At 35.8% G+C, this 23,360-nt stretch overlaps 1 protein-coding gene across 20 annotated transcripts in view; it reads left to right on the top strand.

The window, feature by feature from the left end:
* ZBTB20 (zinc finger and BTB domain containing 20) overlaps window positions 1–23,360 on the top strand; it is a 770,585-nt gene that overhangs the window by 56,263 nt on the left and 690,962 nt on the right. For 4 of the 20 annotated variants that reach the window (XM_046659174.1, XM_046659197.1, XM_046659190.1 and 1 more), the window contains exons 2-3: window positions 14,460–14,557; window positions 15,682–15,853. The exons of 12 other annotated variants lie outside the window; for them this stretch is intronic. The gene's annotated coding sequence lies outside the window, so the exon portion shown is untranslated. Of the gene's footprint in view, window positions 1–14,459; window positions 14,558–15,681; window positions 15,854–18,189; window positions 18,262–23,360 lie in introns of those variants that run through there. 4 more of the 20 variants (XM_046659175.1, XM_046659181.1, XM_046659182.1 and 1 more) reach the window with 4 other exon arrangements.

Below are 23,360 nucleotides of genomic sequence, written 5' to 3'. Positions count from 1 at the left end.
AGGGTGCCACCACAGCACAGTGTGATGAGCAGTGTGTAGGTCCCTGCCCAGGATCCGAACCAGTGAACCCTGGGCTGCCAAAGCAGAGTGTGCAACCTTAACCACTATGCCACCAGGCCAGCCTCCTATATGCCTTTTTGATATTGTAGTATTGGGCTCTAATCCACTGGTTCTTAAACCTTGTGTACTTAAGAATTACTTAGGATGTTTACTACAATTCAGATTTCTGAGCTTCGTCCCTAACAAGTTTGGGGTGGGACTTAGGCATCCTGGTTTGTAGGTGGTCCACAAATGTTAGAAAATGAACCTTTCCTAGGTTATTGTACATCATAATCACCTGGGGGATTTTTAAATGCACGGATATCTAGGTTCTACTTCCAGATATCCTAAGTTAGAATCCTTAGACTGGTATTCAGGCATCTATATTTTATAAAAACTACTTCATAGATTCTTTTTTTTTTTTTTTTTGAGGAAGATTAGCTCTGAGCTAACATCTGCTGCCAATCCTCCTCTTTTTTGCTGAGGAAGACTGGCCCTGAGCTAACATCTGTGCCCATCTTCCTCTGCTTTATATGTGAGACGCCTCCCACACCATGGCTTGCCAAGCGATGTGTATGTCCGCACTCGGGGTCTGAACCAGCGAACCCTGGGCTGCTGAAGTGGAATATGTAAACTTAACCTCTGCACCACCAGGCTGGCCCCCATAGATTCTAATATTACCCCAAGATTGGAGAATCACTGCTCTTGTTGTCAGAGTATGTTGTTAAAATATATTTACTGAATTCATCCTCATTGTTTGTATTATTCCTTAACTAAATATAATCTCATTTATAATAGAAGGACAAAGTGGATACTGCTATGTAAGAAAAGTTTAGGCGTGAAAAACAATTATCACTCTTGCCCTATAACCCTAAAATTAAGGAAGAGAAAAGTTACCAAGCACCTTTCACATAAATTGCTTAATTTAATCTTTACAACAACTCTGTTGTATACCCTGGTTTTCTGAATATGTTACAGACAAAAAACTGAAGCTCATAGAGTAAATTGCCAAGTTCACACAGATGTTAAACGTCAAAGCCAGGATTCAGAGTCCCTACTCTTTCTACTATATCATATTATTTTTTTCCCTTAATTCAAGAAACCTTTACCGAGTTCCTATTATATTAAGTGATAATGTCTAGCTTTGAGGGCAAAAAGTGTATTATACTGATATGGTATAATAGTTATTGCTTACATCATGTAAAAGAAATAGAAATTCTTTTTCTTATGTTTCCATTGAGAAACAATTTTTAGCTAGAAGTAGAATTTAAGTCTTCTGGATGGTCAGAAAGGGTCTAAGTAGTAATAATAATTGTAATCATTGGACTGTTGTCTATGGGATCTCTTTTAACCCCCATGCCTTTGCTATGAGGCATTTTTTAACTCAGTTTACAAATAAGCCAGATTTGGGATGGTTAAGTGACTTACCCAAGGTTGCAGAGCAAGTAAGTGGCAGAACCAGATTGAACTCTGGTTCAATCTACTTTAACAGCAAAGTTAGTGTTCTTAACCACCCATATATGCAGTTTCTAACTCTGCTTTACAGTTATCCTGCAGAATCAGGCTGTTCCTCCATTTGATACGTACAAGCCACTAAGTGCTAATTAAATGTTGTGGTCCTTAAGTTCATTTCCTTTGAAGGGAACTAACCATTTTGCCACACTTGATCAGTCCAGTAATTTCTTTTTAAAGTCTTGTAAAGTTTGGTGTTAACGATGTATAATACTTTAGGGAAATCAGTAGGAGTGAACAATCTTTTGTTTGTATTTGTATTTGAGAGTTGAAACTCTTTGATGGGACAGATTATTTGAATAAAAGTTTCAACCTTATCTGTTATAACATGCCATGAAACACAAAAATTTCATGGCATAGCCATTGTTATTGGTCTTAAAATAATTGATTTAAAATCCAATGAAAGTATTAATAGAATCAATGCACCAGGGCTTCATAAAATCTAAAAACTGATTCCTGAGTGTTACTGATGTTCTTGTTGGAAAAAAAATGCTTCCTAGTATAAAAGGACAGTCTATGTACACAGTGTAGTGTGCAAACTAATACAATTTCTCGTTTATCTAGGATATGAATTGCTAAAGATGTTGTGTTTATACATTTTTATAGATTTACTAGTATTTTAAATAGGGGTATTAATTTAAAGGAACTCTGACATGTATCTTTTAAGTGTGAAAATAATCATGATTTTTACATTTTTTGATGTGAAAATAATCAAAATAATCATGAAAATAATCATGATTTTTACATTTTTTGTTATACATGTATTTTGGGAATATTATTCATTCCTCTATAATTATGTATTAAAAGATACATTTTTTAAAAGACCCACAAAGTCACTAACCAGGAGATGTAGTGTTATCCTTAGCAGACTTAAAGTTTATTGGAAATTTGGGATCTATTTTAACTTTCTTTTCTAAGGAATGTCTTTTCCCAAGTGTCATTCTTTTCAATTCTATCAAATGAACGCTAACCATGAAGAGGGAAGGGTGAAAATATAAAATGAAGAAGTTTGCCTATACTCCTTTTACAGATGGAGAAATTAAAACTTGATTTTTTCGAAAGTCCCATTTAGCAGCAGAGCACAGATTGGAAAATTTGGTCGGTGATTTATTTAGGCTCCGCAGGGAAAATCCTGTAGGGTGTTTTCGAATATCCTAAATTTATTTTGATTTGAGAGCTGCTTGAAGGGCATGTCTATCTTAAAACAGTTCTCCATTTTCCTGAGAAAAATTCCAGTGGAGCTAGTTGTGGGAGGTAGTCTCCCGACAATGAACCTTTTGGGGCCAAATAAGCACTTTAACACAACTTACTCCATCCCTTTCCTTAAACCAAAGCCTGTCTTGCCCACTGGGCTTGTTTAGCTTTGACTGCTCATTTTATTTCTCTGCAGAGGCAAAGGAGACAGGAAAAAGGAGGGAAAATAACTGATGGCATGTGGGTGAGGTTTTGGCTCAGGGAATACGTTTTGAAAGATCCTAACCAGTGTGGGGATGGGGAAAGCAGTTGGTGTCTGAAACTCACCCCTGTTCTAGAGATTGAGAAACAGAAACCAAGAGAGGTTAAATAACTTGCCTGAAGTTACATGGCACTTTCCAATGTTGGGGTTGGTCCTGCGCACTAGGCAACTCATTGCTTTACTAAAACAGCTGGATAACCCAGCTTCTCTGTTGATCAAGGTGCGCTTCTACCATCCCTGCTCCTTTTGACTTCCCTCTTTAATTTTTTTGAATACTCTTTTTTAAAATCTAAAAAAATCATTCTGCTTATAATTTCGAGTTTAGAAACTCATTGAACAAATATCTTTTGACTATTCAGGCCATTTAGAACTAGCCAACCTGTGAGGACAGTGTGGGCCATGTGAAGCCTTCTGCTTCCATATTGTTGGGATTTTATGTAAGTAATGAACATGGAACCAGAAAAGAAAATGGCTTTAAATAAATTGAGTCTGAACTCCTGGCAGAGCTCTAAACATGATAAATGTGGTGGGCACCTAATAAAAAATAGACCTTTTTTTGAAGTCCTAATTGCAGCTGATCTTTGGATTTTGAAATTAAACATCCGCTAAGGTTTGATAATTTTTCCTAAATTGTTGTCATTATATGGATTTAGGGTGGATAAGGGGACCATGGTAGAAATATGAATCAGTACTTTAATCTTCCATAAAGGGTTTATAACTGCCCCAAACATCCCCTCTGTTTGGACCCCATGGGGAAATTGCTTCTTGGCCCTAGTATCACTCTGTCAAAGTTGTGAGTATATATTGAATTAATTTCTCACTGATATAATGAATATTTGCTTTAAAAAAATAGTAAAACTTTTTTGATGTTGAGGAGCCTGATGAGTACTATGGTTTACCTCTTAACGCCATTAGTGCGGTTCTAGATACCAAGCAAACTCAACTGGAAGATAAGTTTTATTTGGTTCCGAGGGACTAATTAAATGAATATACAGCAGAGCTTAGAAGTGATGTCATCATATCAGACATGGTGCGAACAGGCCCCAGTGCACTAACAGATCCTCTGCATTTTTATTAGGAAATATTTAAGAGTTTTGCAGAGCTCCAAAATTCCAATGAAAGTCAGGTAGATGTCCTCATATTGACATATCTGCAGATTTGGTTTCTATTCTAAGAGCTGCAGTTTGAATTAATTGAGGTCAGAAGCAGCTACCCATTTGTGTCCCATCTACTTGCAAATAGCAGCTTGTTTCCTTTTAGGGTCTGACGAGGTGGTGGTTGTTTTCTATATCTTAGTAATAAAATCAATGGCGGCAGCACACATAGGCTAATTGTTAGAATTGTAAGGCTTTGTTAGAAATGGAATATAGGCTTTTGGTAATACTCTTAAATTCACACCAATTGTCAGGAAATTAAATATGGTTCTTTAAGAAATATATCGCAGGAGGCTTAAACTAGATGTGGTTAAAAAAAAAAAAACCCAAAACCTCTTCACAGGCATTTAGTTATTTTCTACCTAAAAAAGTAATTTTCCTTTTATCTGTATCTTTACTAAGCCTTTAAGATGAAAGAGGAGAGTGACCGCCGTAGAATGACAGTGACCTAAAAGTGTAAAATTAGAGTTAGTGGAGTTTGTGTAATCTTGAGGACAAATATAATCCAAAATATTTATCAGTGAACTCAAAGGGCAAATGCTGCTTTCAGCATACTGCAAATAAAATGCTTAATTAAAAGTCCCTAAAATATAACAACTTGTTCTTAAGCGATTACGTTGTGTCTGAAGAAATTAAGACTGAAAAAAAAAGTTAAAAGAAAGAAAGAAGAAGCTGGTTGTGATAAATTTTTTCTTACATTTAGGTACTTTTAAGAATTGTTTTTATTAATTTCTAAATTTGAGTGAGAGGGAAATAGGCTTGGATTAATTGCCATTTGAATAGGCAGTTTCAGATTTGTAGGCATCTTCTGAACCAGGATGGAAAGACCATAGAAAAAAGTCTAGTGTGGAAATGATATTTCATGTGGTGAAACAGAAACTCAAGAAGTTTCCTGTGATAATAAGGTGAAAGTGGTTACCAAAGAAACAAAAGTTTCTTATCACTCTGCCTGAGGCAAATGTGGCATATTAAGCTTAAAATGAATTCTCCTCTCCTGAATGCACACAACTCTTATTAATGTCTTGGAAATTATGCACACATAGGAAAAGAGGAATAAGATTTTCTGGATACATTTGAGTAAGCATCCATTGGGATATGGGAGCTTTCTCATGTCTATGGCTACTTTAGCACCGAAGTGACCAAAAATCAATTTTTGCTATTTTACCTTTTACTCGGGTTTAACTTTGGACTGAATGACTTGCTTTCATCTTAAAAGGGGCCTTTCTTTCCATGAGAGTTAGGTTCCCTGGTGGCCTGAAAGAGTTAATGCAGTTTCCAAGAGTGTCCAACTTACTTCCAGGGAGTAGTGCCTGCATGTGAGAGTCTGGCTCCAGGATATTTGTTCACATCCCAAAACCAATTTGGCACAACTTAAAATGTCTGCTAGGGAGAGGATTCAGAGTGTTGTTAGGCCACGCAATTAGTGCTTTATTTCATGAGCACCAAATTCACCCAATAGTGTTTTGTTTTAAAGAAGAGCTTGAAATTCACAATAACGGGTTTCATTTATCAGAGCCATATGGGACTCACCATCTTTGGATATATTTGTAAGGCTCTCACAAAGAAGACTCCTTAGGCATCTCAGATTTCACGGATTGGAGGGCAATCTGGATGAATATCTTTTTTGGAAATGATGAACTATGTTTTTCATATGTAGTCTCCAATTTCAGTAATCCTTGAGAAGCTCAAAAAAACAGGAAAGAGTTAAGTAAACCTCAGCTTATTAGCTTTGACTGGAAAACAAAGACCATGATTCTTAGATCTGGTTCAAATGCCAAGTGTACCTTTGATGTTGAAATTGGGCCATCTAATCTTTGCAGTTTGTGATGTGGCATTTATGAGAGGGAAGGTGGGTTCTAAGTCTCAACCTATTTTTGCACTTTTTGCTAGTTCTGTCATGGTCATATGTCAATGGATCGTTGGGAAGCTATCTGCAACATAGCAGACTGATAATAGAGCATTGTAGTTTTTTTGATGCTTATCCAAGATTATTTCTTTATTGCCTCCTCCTTTTCCATACTTCTCTGATCATTAGGGATCTATTTTAATGCAATATATTCTCGAAAATGTCAATACAAGTTGATTTTTTTGATAAATCTCATATTTGCCTACTGATCTGTAAATTTAGAGATTTAAAAATAAAATCAGATTGATCTTCATTTGGGGGCGGTTGCTAATACTTAATTTTTGGTTCCTAGATTCTGTTAAGCTATTCATGACCTATAAACAAATATTTAAGTGTTTACTAATTAAAAATGAATATATTTTTAAAGGATAGAGTGCTATTGTGTTATGACAGGCAACCACTATTTTTTTAGGTTTTCAAATTTTTGTTTTCTCAGTTCTGTAGGCTTTCTTGTAAAGGGCATACTTGATTATGTTTGATAAATCTGGTAAATCAGAATATTTGTGAGTCATAGATAGTACTATAACAATTACTACTGAGCTGTAAGGTCTATGTAAACTCCATAAGGATGGTAATTTGGGTTTTATTTTAAATTGTTATGGTAAGTTCGCAATTATTTGAAATAATGCTTGCTCATCTTTAAATACCATTTTATTGTATTGTCTTATTTTATTATCCTCTAGTTTATTTTTTATAAAAACTTTTAACACTTCATTTGCTAATGATGTTTGTATTATCATGATTTAGGTTTCCCTGAGAGTGTCCGCTAAACTTTGTTCAGTTATGAGCATTGTTGAATAACATTAAATTAAAATAAAATATACTGTATTCTTAGCTGCTTTTAAACTTTATATTGATACCAATGTCATATATTTTAAATATTATTTCATAAAGATTTAAAAATCTACTCCCTACCATCCCATTTCTTCTCTCATCTGCGTTATACACTACAGAAAGAGCAGTTAGACCTCTGTTACCTGGCACTCCTGTAGGGTGCACACTTGTATTGCTATATGTCATTGACCCCCGTACTTTAGGCTGATGAGGCTGCTGGACAATAGGTAGAACATTGGAATCATAGAATGAGCTGTAACTGCTTAAATCAACTTGAGCTTTAATTGTGCTAGGTGGTTGAATGATATTCTGTCTATATTTCCTTCTTAGTCAAATGTTCTAAAATCATTTAATGAGTCAATTGCTAAAATACTCTTAGGATTGTTATATTATTTTTTTTCCCTACAAAAATAGATATTGTGACCCAATGAGGTTAAATGATTTTTTCACTGAAAAAGTCATTTTGAAACTAAACATGAACCCGGTTTTTGGGTGATGCCTGGTATTTTCCATAAGAATTTTGAAATATTTTATTTGGGAAAAAGATATAGTGTTGGGATAGTAGCCAAAGGCAAAAAGAAATGAAAGATGGCAGAAAGACTCAGGATAGAATGTGTGAATATAGATACATTGGTATTTCATAGGTCTTTGGATTTAGTATAAACTGTAGGCTATGAAGAGAAGATAGACACGTGGATCGAACAAGAAAATGTGGATGCAATGATCAATAGTTAATTTTTTTATGAATATTTCTACTAAAGGACAGATGATTGGGGAAAGAAGGACATAATTGGATGGGGTGTATGTGTGAATGGTAAAACAGTCGAATGCTGAGAGGTGAGTGTGAAGAAAAGAGATAAAGATTACATGTAGTTTTGTGGCTCTGTCTAGTTTTCTGCATTTTCATTGAGTTTCTGTGTAGGGATGAATGACTCCTGTGTATAATGTTCTTGGTATAAATAGAATCCATAAATCATTTGGGTTGAGAAGGAATTTTATTTCCTTGTGAAGATAAACCTGTTTGATTTTGAGGTGTGGTGAGCTATTATTCTTACTTTATGGACAGAGTAAAGTTTATATTGTTTTTGTTCAAATTGTAATATGAGTATAATTACGTGGAGCAGATGTGTGTGTGTGTATGAGTGTGTACACTTGTAAAGAAGGACACTTTCATTTCTGTCTCTTTGTTGATCTGTCTCTTTCTGTTTCTCCTGTCTGCTGCTTTTTGCTTGCCAGTTTTTCTTTGTCTCGATCATTTTATCATTGAACCCATCTGTGTAGAAAAGAGAATGATTGGTTTTCTAATTTTTAATGATTTTTTATTTTTTGTTATTTTGTTCTCTCAACTTGTTTTCATCTCAAGAATTAAGGCTCAAGTATAAGGCGTTTTAGTTCTCACATTCAAGAGGTGTTTCTGCTTTCGTTCCCGTCCGTTTGTCCATATGTTTACTGGTCTCTGATAGGCTGTGCAGTGAGACAGCAGTTTACTCTGTGCATGTGTGTGTGTGTGAAATTAGCTAATTGGTGTTAGTAGAAATATTTTCACATGTTTTATAAGCAAAGTGCAGCAAGGTATATACATGTAGATATGATCCAGACACGCGCACGCTCACGACTGTCACTGCTCATGCATAGGCGCTCAGAAGTAATTAATGTTAATAAGATTTTAATGTGCTTGTGAGATCATAATGAGGAGAAATGAATGCTCTGATTAGGAAAAGGTAACTGTGTGTGTGTTTTGGCTTAGAACAAGATTTCAATTTTTATAAACCGCAATTTTAGAACTTGTTTGTGATTGCATCAATTGGTTTTTATTTTCAAATTAGAGGTCTGTTTAGCCATTTGAATGATTAACCAAATAAATGGGTGAAACCCTGATCATAAGGAATAGTGCAGGTTTTCATTTGCAAGGCAATGTTAGTGTACAGCAAGGCTATGATCATGTCTTTTGCCAATGAACCATTTTTTTGTTGTTTTTTAAAAAGCTTTTTCAGAAGCTACTTGTGGAGCTAGTACTCATTTTTATAAATGTAGATGTTATCTATATGTTCTGGAGACACCAGTCAGACACTGTAACATTGTGTCTGAGATACATTCCTGCCAGTCAGTAAAGGTGGATTCAGTGTCCAAAGAATCTATATCATGCTTCCTGAAATGTTTATGGGGAAAGATGTAAAATAAGCAAGATTTTTTTTTCCCTAAACATGATCTTTACAAATTTTAGAGGCTTGACATTTTTAATGGTGAAGAAAAATATCTCAAAGTTAAGTAAAGATGCTGTCTCATCATGGGCTCAAGTGCTGTGCAGTCAAGAGCTGCAGTATAGACTGGCTCGAATCCAGCTGGACACCAGGGGTCCTTCTCCACAACAAATTTTTTGAAAATATTGTTTACAAAGCTTTGGCATACATTTGCATTATTATTATTTTTTAATTATAGGATGAATCTAAATATCTATTAAGGGCCCTTGCCCTGTAGCACATAGAAATCACTTATGCATTTTTTAATATAAGTAGTGGATTAAGATATTCAAGGATTGTAATCTCTTTTAAAAGTAAGTATAGTACTGAAATGTACGAAGTCTTGGATATGAATTGGGGTTTAGGGTAGTGTAGTTTATTTCCAGCTAAATTTTACAGACATGGTTTAGGTTCTCCTAGGTTTTGGTTATATTACTACAATCTTTCTGCTGGAGCTTAAAAATGATGGGGAAGAAAGAGAAGGTGTTAGAGTTTGTTCTATTGAACAATTCTGCAATTTCTGTGGTTCCCAGAGGTCTGTTGGATTTTGCTTTCCATAGAATCCGTAGGAATGATGATTATCTAACCAAAAGAGTCATTTGCCTTTAACAGTGTTTAGTTGACTTTCTTGGGTCATTGAAGCATAGTTAGGAAAATTTTTCCCACTTGCAGTTTGTAGAGGAATTCATTGATGTTTTTGACAGTCCTTGTACAGTTTCCTATTGTTAGTTTTCCCATGCGGTTATATATATTTTTACATTTTCTATTCTGTGCCATTGGTCTGTCTATTCATATGTCATTATCACATTATTTTGATTAGAATATGTTTTAATATCTGAAGCATTAGGCTCCCTCCCCACCCCAGCCCTTGCTCTTCTTTTTCAAGGTTTTCCTGGCTTTTCTCACTTATTTGTTATTCCAAATTAAGTTTATAATCAACTAGCAGAACTGGAGGGGAAAAAAATCTGATGGTATCTTTATTGGAATTATGATAAATTCACGAATTAACATAGGGATAATTAATATCTTTATGAGGTTGAATCTTCTTATCCAAGAACTTTCTGTTCTTTCCATTTCTTCATAATTTTTGTTTTCAGAAATTTTATAGAGCTTTCCTTATAGAGGTTTTAAACATTTGTTACTAAGTTTGTTTCTTGGTGTTCTATTCGTTTATTTATTTACCTGCCTACTTACTTTTTTACATAACTTACTATCCTAAACAGTCTCCTCTTCTGTAATATTTACTAAATGGCTTTTTGTTTCTATATAGGAGCTATTGATTTTTGTATGTTAATTTTGGCAAACTCCCGCTTTGCAAAATTCTTTTATTTTCTGTGGTAGCCTGATGGCTTTGAAGCCCCATTCTAGCACAGTGCTCGGTATCTCTGAGACCATGGACAAGTTATTCTGAGCCATTTTTCTTATCTGTAAAGTGTCCAGATAAGAAAACCAAACTCCTAGACTGATGGAGAGTAAATGAGATCATATAGTAAAGCAGCTAATATTTTGCCCAGCACATAGTAGGCACTCGATTACTGATATCCATTACTAATGTAACGCAATATATGACATGTTATTCTTGTCTTGTAATATGTTATTTTCATTATTATTCTTAAAATCTGGCTACTGAACTATAGAATTATTGAAGGTTTATCGTATCAGAGTTTTTACTTCAAGAATGGAGTGAATTAAAGAAATGAAAAAAACTTAAACTTTCTGATTAACTTTGTGATTTAAGACACTAGGGACTGAAGATTAATTCTGAGATTAGGGCGTTTTGTAGTTTTGCACATATATTTCCATTACTTCTGTTTTAATTATGATTATTGCATGCAAGACTCCTTAGCTCTGGAGAGTAAGTAGAGGGAACGTCTTGATCACCTAGAGTGAATATTCAAAGCAATTTCTTGAGTGCATTGATTCTAGTGCTCGTTAGCTACCTAAGTGGATGTGAGCATCTAATTTAAAGTTCTGTAACCATTATGTTCTCCCTCAAAAATCTGCAACTTTGCTATGTTTTCTTAGTAAACAATGTACTAACTTGTGAATGAACTTGTGCAGAATAAGTATTAGACATATATGAACTCATGATGATATTGGTGTAAGCAGAATAATAGTGCTTGCCAGCCCATTATGTAACACTTTTGATAAAGTTGGTGAAAAAACAATAATTGATAAAAATGTAGTCCAGTGTAGTAGTCTCATGATTTTTAAGCTTCACTCTAATTTAATAAAATGGATGCTAACTTTGCAAATACACTCTTAATTCATCTGAAATATCTATTGTTAGAAATGAGAATGCCAGAGTTTCAGGTGGGCTCCTCTCATTCCTGACTCGTGGTTGTTGTGAGGGTTTACTGAGATAATGCACTAGCATTGTAATGTCATTAATTATAATGATAATGCAGGTGCCTGGCTCATGGTAAGTGCTTGAAAATGGTAGTTGTTTCTATTGCTGTTATTTTATTATTACCTTTGCTAGTTCTTCACTCCCACCCTCGCACATATTGTCCTCATATATATATTCTTACTAGTAGTATTGTTCTGTGCTTAGAATATATCTCATAATGTTCATTTACAAATATAAAATTACATATATATCATTTGCCAATATTGAAATTAGCTCAGAGTGAAGTAAGACTCCATCACTGGAGCCTGTGAAAGCTTAGTTGCTTGTGGATGAAATTTTGTGGAGCTGCAAAGGTAAAGAATAACTTCTCTCAAAGAATTATAGATACATTTAGGTAAAGAATAACTTCTCTCAAAGAATTATAGATACATTTTGTCCAGTTTGAAATCTCCCAGAGTTCTGGCTTAGCACTCAGTGTAATTACTCCTCCACAGCCACATGGTGCCCCTTTGTTCATTCTTTCATGTGGAGGACAACATAGAGTACCTGTTAGGTATAAAACATTGTTCTGGGTAGTATGAGATGTACAAATAGTGAGATTAGTTAGATGAACTGTCTCTATTCAAGCAGTCTAGTAAACGATTCAGAGTGGAGACAACTAGGTAATGTGCAAGGACTTTGGGGCAAGAGTATTTGGTTTGAATCCCTGCTCTGAAACTTACTAGTTGTGTAACTTTAGTCAAGTTATTTAGCCTATCTGTGTTTCAGTTTCCTTACTTACAAAATGGGGCTGAAAATAATACCTACTGTATAGGATTGTCCTGAGGATTAAATGATTTGGTACATGCACGGCATTTAGAGCAATAACATAGTAAGCACTCAATAAATGTTGGTTAATGTTAATGTAATTATTAGATGAAGCAAAATAAAATTAATGCCATAAAACAATAAAAACAAAGTAATACAGTATTATACAGGATGATAATACTAATTTTTATTGTAGCTGGGAGCAGTGAAATGAAGGGAGCTTTATGGTTGAAGTAATGTTTAAACTGAAAACTTGAAGTGCGATTTCTGTAGGGCGATGAAGAGTAGAAGAGCAGGGGTGAGTTGATTTCTAGGCTGAGGGAATCTCCCAAGCAAAGATTTAAAGGTGATAGAGAAGCGAAAATGAAAACTTCTGGGGATTCTGCAGTCAGAAAGACTCATATCTGAAGCCCAGCTCCACTCCTTGTTATCCGTGTGACCCTGGGCAAGTCAGGCTCTCTTTGGGTCCTTCCTGCCTGAGATGCGGTCTGGTGGCTCTCTCTAAGGCAGTAAGCTACAGCAATTATGGAGCTGACCTTGTCATGTGCTGCCTGTTGTTGGACATATGTAAGCCATTATTTTGTCTAGTTTTTAGTTGTTTAACGCAGGAGGCTAAGTCCTGTTTCTGTTACTCCATCATTTTCGGAAGCAGAAGACCAACATCTTACTTTCGCTTTTCTCCTCATTGAGCTTGGGACTTATCGTCTCATGCTGTCAGCACCTGTAGTTAGTTACCTTTTTTGTATTCACTACACTGCATTACAATTTATAGTTTCTTATCTGCCTCCTCGCTACACTGGCTTCTTCGAGAATGGGGAGTCTGTCTGGTTCATCTTTATCACCACTACCAACCCACTACTCTGTTTGGAGTCTGGAACATAGCAGGCAGTTAATGAATGCCTTTTACATTCAATTTAATTACTGTGAATTGTAGTTTAGTGCCATACTGTGAAAGACTTTGAATGCTATACTAGAGTTTGGATTTAATCAATAAACCACTCAGGATTTTTGAGGAGGTGAGAGAAATTCCCAGGGCCTTTATTGTTTTTCAAAGACGATAACTCTAGAAACATAAAGATGAATGACAGATGTTAGAGGTTGAAAATAGATGACTTAGGATTCTAGGAATAATAGTGGGACTAGAAAGGGAGCATTGACAGGATCTGGTGATTATTTGGTTGGGTGCCACTAAAAGGGATGGTGAGAAAAAGGATGACTCAGATTTTCAGAAATGGTTGATCAGTTTCTTTAGAATGAAATATTAGGTTTTTTGTCTTCTTTGGCACCAAAATGAAGGATTGGAGTATAAAAATTTGAGAGTAAAATTTCACAATGTAAAGAAGTAATTAATGGTAGAGATTTATCTAAATTATGTTTTAGTTTTTTACTAGACTAAAGCTTGAATTTAAAGTATTTTATAATTCTTCGGGGAAATGAATCATGAGTTTTATTTTATCGTGTAGGGATAATTTTCTATTGTACTACAAATATCAATGTCTTTCTTTATATACATTTTTCCTCAGTATAATCCATTTTATTTGGATGCTACATTTCTATATATTTTTCTTTCCCTCTTAGTTTTTAGTTTTGTTCTGAAAGATTGCTTCTTTTTAGTCTTTAGAATATGCTGGTAATGGACTCAGGGCTAAAAGTTCATTTTGTGTGGTTGAATGGGCTAGTACCTGTAGAATGACCTTGAGTGAGAATAATTTTTCTCAAATATATTTTAACTTTGATTTTGTAGTATCAATTTTCATCCAGATTGTCTTCTCTTTTTGAGAGACGTTAGAAGAGCTGCTGAGAGTAGAAGCGTGGTAGAAGTAGGGGAACAAGAAACATTAAAACAATTATGGAAACCCTCCCATGCCAAACCTTTATGTATAAAATATAGGAGTAGCTGTTGGAAAAAGTTAAGCACTTGTAACAAGAACTTGTTTATAGTGGTCTGAAGGACATTAATTACAACTAATGGACTGAATATGTGAAAAGGAGATATTTCTCCCAAGGAGTTCTATTCACTTTGGCGTAATCCTCTAAGGAAATAATGTTTCGTGTAAAGAGTGATCTAACCTGAGAAAAATGACACAATGTTTGAATCAGTAATAACATCCTGACAAGGTAGGGTAATATTTTTTATATTATATCCCATTTCTCATTTCAGTTTCTTACGTGAACTATGTGTTACTCCTGTTACAGAGAATGACAGGCAGTGACTACCATTTATTGAATCACCCTTTGTGCTGGTAACTGAACTGTGAGGTAAATATTATCTTATTATTCTTCACAACAATCTCATAAGGCAGATATTTACATTTTATCAATGAGGAATCTATGGCTACATTAGATTAAATAACTTCCATAAGGCTACACATCTAGTTATGGAGGAGTTATTCAGAATCAGTGGTGTAATAGGCAAAAAAGGATTGCTGAGACTAAGGTGTATACTGTTATGGATAATGAAAGGAGTTTCTCACTTTTTTCCAGTAAACAGAGGAAGATGAGCTTTTTCGAACAAGAGTGGGAAAGGGGGAGGGAGGAAGGGCAAACGTTTGTGTTTTTGACCGGTAGGAGTGAGTTTGTCAGAGAATAGAAGGCTGATGCCTCACTGTGGCCTGTCTTTCCAAAGCCCTAGGTGCTGCTTTTGGTACTGTTGTAGACACAGGCATCCAGGGCGGCTGAAACACTGCATTATGCCTTGCTGGGGCCAGTTGAGGGACCGGAAGCAGTGGTGGCTGCAGGGGAGGTTTTTAGAACTTTTAACTCTATTTGGAACAGCTTTTATGGGCAAACTTATCAGCACAGCTATTCCAGACTGTCAGAGCCCAGGAAACCTGATGCTGTGTATGAGTGCCACATCAGTTTCACTGTTGATTTGACCTCAAAGCCCGTGGTCCCAACCAGTGTGCTGTTTTGTATAACAATTATATCATTCAATGTACCTACAGCAACTGCAGAAAAACACCTATTCCTGCACAGTTTTAAACTCCGAAGTAACCTTCAGCTCTAGCCCAGAGGAAAATAAAAATCCAATTATATAATATGATCTTTTACTATGAATGGGGAACCCCAAACGTGTGAAACAATTAGAAATTCTCCATTTCTTTTAATCACAGGAATATTCGCACCTGTGTGAATTACAGAGCTAAAAAACACCCCCGACTCTCCGAAGTTCTACTATAAAGAAGTCTAGTTATTTGCCTTAGTTTCAAAAGAAAAGTTCCCTAAGTATTTCAAAATGTTCGACTGGCTGCCCCAGCTATTCTCTTTGGAAGCTTCTTTCTCATCCTCATGGCACATCCCTCTGGCATGCATGACCAGCTGCAAGCTAAACCCTGTGGAATAAGAATTCTTTCATCCCTTTGTGTGATGTGTTTCATTTTCAGAGTTTGGATGATCCTCCTCGGCAGCAGCGGCAGGCATTGTTAGTTTCAATAGGAGGCCTGGATGCACAAGAACAGTCATCCTAGAGAGCCAGGCTCTCGGGGTCCGTTCCTTCGCGCCACGGTGCTGTGTTAGATCACTTTCTCCTGCTGGATTAATGACCAGGAAAAAAGGGTAACAAACTATACCCAAAGGAATCCAATTAAAGTACTTGAACTTCACTCACGTCCATCCTATCATTTTCTTAACTTCCTAACATAGGCTTAATTATTCTGACCAGTAGAAAGGAATGGCATGAATAAGAGAGTTATCTCAAAATCCTTATTTTCTTTAGTTTGAAAGGCTCAAAATCTTGTTGTATAAGATGAAATAATAATCTGTGTTTGGTATGGTTGAACTTTTTTTGGGTTGTTTTTTCTCTCTCTTCTCTAATATCTTCACCAAGGTCACTGCCAGGACTGATTGTATGAAACTGCTCAGCCCTTACAATTTTATCTCTGTTCACAGTCTACACTGCAGCATTAGTTCATTCTGGACTCTTCGGCTTCCTTGAATTCCCAATTGATTCCACTCCCATGACTGTGATATTCTTTTCCTAGTTAATCAAGAATTCTCTATTTCTGCTCTGTCATCTATGCCACTGTAAGTGGGAAAGTAGTTTAGGCTTTGGCTCTCAGCCTCATCATTTGTGAAATGACCTCCTCTGATTCTAAAGTTCTGTGTCTAAAATACAAATTAGGATTTCCGGTAATAAAAACTTATGTGTGTATGATGACTGATAGTTTTCAGTCTTTTCATATGTTTTATTTTATATAATTCTGACCATGGTTCTGTGAGATGGGGGAGAACAGGTTTTATTGTCTCTTTTTTTCAGAGAAGGATCCTGCAGCTCAGGGAGATGAAGTGACTTACCCACGTCCAATAAGTAGTAACTGGCTGAACCTGAACTTAAAATTCAGTTTTTCCCACATTAAGGTGATGGTTTCTTCTAGTAGGAAGTTTCTTTCTTATAGCCTAAATTTCTTCATTTATTAACTATAAGTTTTGGTGTATGTGAGTGTGTATGTTCTTGCTCTGGGAAGGGGCTTCCTTATGCTTAAATGAGTTTGGGATGGAATTTTGTGACTTTAGTTTTTATCGGTGAAGGAGTCTCCTAGGATTTCTAATTAAGAAAGACAAGGAATGTGCTACCTTTCTAGTATGAATTTTGGTGTTATTGTAAGCCCCTCTATCAAATTTGATTGCATTTTTCAATTATAAATCTATTCTGCCAGAAACCTAATATACCTATTAGATAATATTCTTTGTGATTAAGGAAGATAAGAAAATAGTAGGGGCTGGCCCCATGGCTGAGTGGTTAAGTTCACGCACTCTGCTTCGGCGGCCCAGGGTTTCGCTGGTTTGGATCCTGGGCACAGACATGGCACTGCTCATCAGGCCATGCTGAGGCAGCGTCCCACATGCCACAATTAGAAGGACCCACAATTAAAAATACACAACTATGTACCGGGGGGCTTTGGGGAGAAGAAGAAGAAGATAAAAGAAGATTGGCAACAGTTGTTAGCTCAGGTGCCAATCTTTAAAAAAAGAAAAGAAAAGAAAAGAATAGAAGCCCTCTTAGCCAATCCCTTCTTCAGGCCAATAGGATACTCTCTGAAAAATGGTGCACTTCTGTTTATCTGTTTACCTGCTGGTATGCTTACCTAGAGTCATTTGTATTTGTTTTCAAATTTGTTTATGCCCCTTGAATGTGCAGTTATAATTTAATTATGCAAACTGATGAAATATGAGTAGAAAGGTATAAAGGGTTGTTGATTTTATGAAGTTTAAGTTGACTGCTTTGTAAAGACTTTTTAAAGTGAATCACTAAAACCAATTACGGTCTAAATACGTGAAGGCTAGACAACTGTAAGAGATTGCCTGGGGTAGGGGTAGGGGATGAATGTAAAAATTCTGGAAGGATCCTGCATTCAACTTGTTTTGCAAATCCCTTTAAGCACACACTGACTTTAAATAAACCAGAAGCTTTAAACTCTCACTGACTTTAAGTAGATGATACATTGTGGTACAGTTTAAGCAAGAAGAATAATGTGACTTAGATGATCAGGAGTCAACAACAGCTCTTGGTCCTACATCTCAAGTTTGGTTAATAGGTGTAAAATTTTATGTTTTAACGCTAAATATGTTAAAATTGCTTTAACCAATATCTTTCTGTGTCTCAGTATCCTGTGTAAAATGAAGATGAAAATAATTTTACCTAACAAGTTTTTTTTTGAGTGTGTGAGGATTACATGAGATAATAGAACAAAGCCTGGCGTGAGTACTAAAAATGTTAGCCACCGTCATTGACATCATCATCATCATCATCTGAGAGTATCTGCTGTAGGGCTTATGTACATTTATATGAAAAACGTAATCACCGCTACCAGCTATTGGTAGCAAGACATAATAGTTCTATTTGGGTTGACAGTGAAACTATCCATTTTCACCCACACCCCATCCTTTTTTCAGGATTTATGAGAAGAGGAAGTTTGACTTTACCTTTCTCAGGAAATGCTGAGACCTGAAATTGTTCATGAAGCGTAAGTGAAAGGGCTAGGTGTAGTCTTAGCTGAAGACTGTTAAAAGGGTTGGAATGTGGAGAGTTGAAGTTGTTTAAGTTTAAGATACATTGTTGCTGGACTTGTAGAGAATGCTTACACTGAGCCTAGATCTAGCCAAGGTGTTTCTCACTTAAATGAACAGTAAGCTTCACATAGTCTCTTGCAATTGTAAATAGAGAAATAAAGGAGAAAAAAAATTTTTTTGACAAACAAGTCTGGTAGCTAAACTTGAATGGCATGGTAGTGAGAATACTGATTGTAAGGCTAGGCATTGCACTGTATGCCATCAATTCCTAAATGCTTCCGCAGTGTAGGTTACAAGTTTTCATTAATGAACCCACATTTAGAAACTGCTTTTTGGAGGAGGATTAAGATTTTACGTGCTTTCTGTCTGAATGCTGCCACCCACATTTCCATATCATTCACATCCTGTTTTCCTACCTAAGAATGTGGTCCTCATAGGAAAGAGGCTCAGACTTCAAGGTCAGAGACAACACCCACTGGACTGATAGTTTCCTGCTTGATTTGAATGTATAAGGGTTGATTCAGTGCTGGTCACACTAGAGTGAATGCTCTATCAATGGTTCCTTTTTTGTTGGTATTATTCAAATAAGCGATGCTATTCACCTTCTATAGATTATTTACATAGCACTTCCAGAATTATTAAGAATAAAGCAAGTAGGTAGCAAAGTGGAATTTAAGACATTTTCCAAAGTTGAAAAATTTTTGGAATGATATAATCTAAAGTTATTAAGTACCCATTTATGTCCTTAAATAGTACAAGTATCATCATTCATCGCTTTCTATGCCTATTATGGAATTTAGGTTTATTTGTTTTTTATATTGCAGTCCATCCTTACCTGTCATAAAGCTTTTGGATAAAAGAAATATTGTCTTTCTACTTCATGGCTCATTATAACTTTGGGATTACCTTAGCTCACACAACATAGATTTTCCTACCCATGGATATTATTCAAATTTCTCTTCTACTCTGTCTTTCCTGTGCATTCATTTCAATCACTATATGTCCTATAAATTTTGTCTGTCCTCAGCCTTTTGCCCTCAGCTGTGACTTTATATATATTCCTTTGCTCTTCTGTATGTCAGCATTTGTTAACATGTATCCCTCTTTCTAACCTACACTTTTATTCCTTAGTTTGTTGATTTAAATTTCACCTATTTTTTTTCTTTAGCCACACCATATCCATAGAGTTATTTTATATGAGGGCAACAGTGGAGCTTATAAAAACTAGGTAGTATTCCAGGAAATAGCAATCTTTGCCCTGAAGTACAGTAGGCTAGGTATTCAAGCTTCTACCTAGTGAAGATCTACCTTTTATGTCCTTTTGTTATGCAAGATATTTTTAAGGAGGTAGGATTCAAGAGAATTTCTTTCTTCATATGAAATTCCTGTCAGTCAATATGATATTCAGAACCGCTTACTAAGCACCTTTTTAGGCAAAGAAAAGAGCCAGTCTCAGTTTGGGTGTGTTCAGAGTGTTCTGTTCTTGATTCATTTCCCTGGGGCCCAGCCTCTTATATTTGAAATTTTAGGTTGTGAATTAAGGCATTTCTATAAACTGGCCTGGGATGATGCATTGCTAATCTTCAGGTGACGGGTTCATACGTCACGAGCAGTGTTTTGCTATGACAATAAAATTGAGGTAGGAAAGCAAGTTGGCTTCAGTGCCAAATAGTGGTCAGAATATCACGGAACGTGAGGTTGGTGTGGTAGTAGCAGCATGCAGTTAGGCACACGTGCATGCACAGTGGTGCTGTTCCTATTCTGTTTGGAAGGCAGTTTGGACATCATTACAATAATATGAAAGGCAGTAACTTGATCAAAGTTCTAGCTAGGAAAGTTCTTATTTCTCTATATTGGAGAGATGTGTGCAGGACAGTCTGAAGATAAGAATACTGGTAATGAGAACATCTTTATTTTACGTGTTTTTCAAAGAGTATCTGTTTTTTTGTTATGTTGCAATTTTTTGCTATGTTATCCGTTGAATGATTTAATGGATGCCCAAATAAAGATCAGACTGATGTTCCATATAAAGACCTGCTGGATTTATATATACACACTTAAAAAAAAAATATGTTTTTATGGCATATAATAATAAGTTCCATTGAATTATTGAGCTTATCAAATAGCAGATAAGCTTTTTCTGCCTGAGTTTGTTGGCCTGATATTATCTACAATTTTATTTAATAATTCATTCATTCATTCACTGGGCACCTATTATGTTGGGGATTATATTTGGGACAGTAGGGAATGAAAAGATGATTAAGACATGGCCCCTGCCTACTCAAATTTGTAGTCTAGTGGCTATTGCATAAAACATTCTTAGATTTGGCCTTTACTATAATAGTGTGTTAATCCCTTAATTATTTCACATCCAAAAGGTCTAATTATTATTGTTATGATCATATATTTAAGGTGCATCTTCAGTGTTCTAGATACTGAATTTAAAGCACTGCCAATACCTTTAAACACATTATAATCCCTAAAATCTAATATAACATATTATAAATATAAAGTATTATGGTAAAGAGAAATTTATCAAATACTTTTTATAGGGTTAATACTGGTTTTTAATCATATGACCCTCTTTCCTTTCATCTGATTCCTTCTTTATTTGGGAGAAGAGATGGGAAAGGACAGTTGGCATTTGTTGGTGAAAATCCACTAAGAATAGAAAATCCAACAGAAGACTTGATTGCAACCTGGTTTCTAGTTCAATAAAATGCAAGGTGAAGAGCCACAGGAGATGAGGATGGAGAGATATGCAGGTGCCTACCACACAGTACCCTATATATGCCTAGCTAAGAAATGAAGTGGGATCCACTAAAATGTTTTAAGTAAGGAAATGACTCCTTAGTTCTGTTGAGAAAAAACACTTCAGCAATTGAGCATGGAAGAAGGAGTGTAAAGAAAAGGGGCCAGAGTCTGTGAGACCGGTCAGAGGACAGTGAATGGCAATCAAGATGAAATGAGTGCAGGGCTTGGAGGGAAGTAGCAGCTCTGAAGCTGGGAGACATCCGTCAAGAGGCACGGGTTCAAGAGATTTGTAGGAGGTAGAATTGACAAGATCTGAGCCTAGATGAAGGGGCGGGAGTTGGGTGCGGTTAAGGGAAAAAAAAGAAGTTTAGGATGACTATCAAGATTTTTGCTTAAGTACCTGCGTGGTGCTATTCATGGAGGAAAGGATTCTTTTGGGAGAAGCAAGTGGTTGGCCAGCCTGAGGTCAGGGAGAATGTGAGGGTGGGAGATAAGGAAAGATATAAATAATTTATTTGAATTTTAAACGTAAATTTACTATGCTTTGAGAAAATGGGGTGTGATGCTGTGACCTGAAAAAGTAAAAATTAAGGTAAGTCTGACATGTGGAAGCAGGCTAAGGAGACTGAGTTTCATGAAAGAGTACTGATTAGGGAATTTTAATGGAAAATAGAAAGTCTGGAATCAGGTATTTATTCTTGGAGTCATTGTTTCCCAGATTTTCTTTAATGGAAGCTTTCCTCCATTTTGTTAACCAAAATCAAAACTGGCTTATTCAAATGGTTTAACCTTATGATGTGTCTGGGAGTCTTTGGAGAGTAGCTACTTTAAGGAGTTATCTGTGTGAGGAGGTAGTATGGTAATGAAGGCAAGGTCAGTTACCAGCAGTATGAATTGCTAGTTAAATAACGTTGCATAAACCACTCAACCTTTTTGGGTTTCCATTTTCTCACCTCTAGAATAAGAGGGTTGAATCAGATGATCTCTGAGAAGCTTTGTTACAGTAAAAACCCTGTGATTTTATGACCCGATGAACAGCATGATTATACCTGTAGGATTAACATCTTTAGAAACTTTAACAACAGACTTCCAGTTAAACTTGGTGACTGAACACATGTTTTTCCTTGTTCCTTCTTACTAAGGGGCTAAAACCATGAGTAAACGACTGAAAAAAAAGAAAATGAATCCACAAGCATAAGGAAGAGGAAGCAATAGATGAAAGAAATGTAATTTTTGGAAGATGTAAAGGATGTAAAGGATGGAGGAATTCACAGAACTGAGAAAGCTAAATACAAGTGCCTGGAGTGTGTCGTGCCAGTGAGAAAGCAAGCCAGTTCATGCTCAAGATCTGGCTCAAAAATTGGAGGCAGCACTTCCTGTGGAAGACAATAGCTGAAGTAAAAATAAATTATAATTAGTATACTCAGAGAGATAGGAGAAGATAGTACTCCCATGAAATATGACAGGATGATATAAAAAAGGAATAATCAGAGAATAAACATTCATAATAGCTGAAATATCTTTAATAGAAGGATTGAAATTTTTCTGAAAATAGAGCAAAAGGTCAAATAAGTGGAAAATAGGAAAGAAAAGATAAAAGCAAACAGTCTAACAAGCCAAAAATTTGATTAATAGGAGTAAACCGGGAAGAGAAAAGAAAATGATAGGGAAGAGATTATCATAAAATTCTATAGTAAAAACTTTCATAACTGAAGGACATGAGCTTCCATTTTGAAAGTGTCTACTGGGTGCCCATAAAAAGTGTAAAGCAGATCTATATCAAAGTACATAACTGGAAAATTTCAGAACACCAGCAATATATAATGAAATAGAAGCTTCTAGAGAGAAAATATAAACCCTACATGCACATTGCCTCTAGAATCAGAATGATGTCTGATCTCTTAATGGCAACATTCAAAGCTAGAAAACGTGGCTTTAAAATTCTGAGGGAAAATTACTTTTAACTTGTAGTTCCATACCTAGCCAAACTGTTGATCAGGCATGAGGATATTTTTAGAAAAAAGACATTTTTAGACACATGATCCTCAAAATTTCCCTTTCATTGTTGCTTTCTCAAGAATCTTTTCGAGGATGTGCTACATATAAGTCAGGAGAAACTGAGGAGAAAAGAAGAAGTTAGAGGAATCGGGAAATAAGTGATGAGAATGATATATGAAAGGTGAAGGGAAGTTCCTGGACAATAGTTGGGCTTAAGAATAACCTGTCTTTAGTTGAACAGGAAGATGGAAAACTCCAGAAAGAGATGTGTTCAGAAGGAAGAATTGGAATTGATGGAATG

This window comes from Equus quagga, chromosome 4 (assembly GCF_021613505.1).
Source record: "Equus quagga isolate Etosha38 chromosome 4, UCLA_HA_Equagga_1.0, whole genome shotgun sequence".
In the NCBI taxonomy this organism is placed as follows: Eukaryota; Metazoa; Chordata; class Mammalia; order Perissodactyla; family Equidae; genus Equus; species Equus quagga.
The sequence above is the reverse complement of the archived record's forward strand: the minus strand, read 5'-3'. Positions and strand labels throughout refer to the sequence as shown.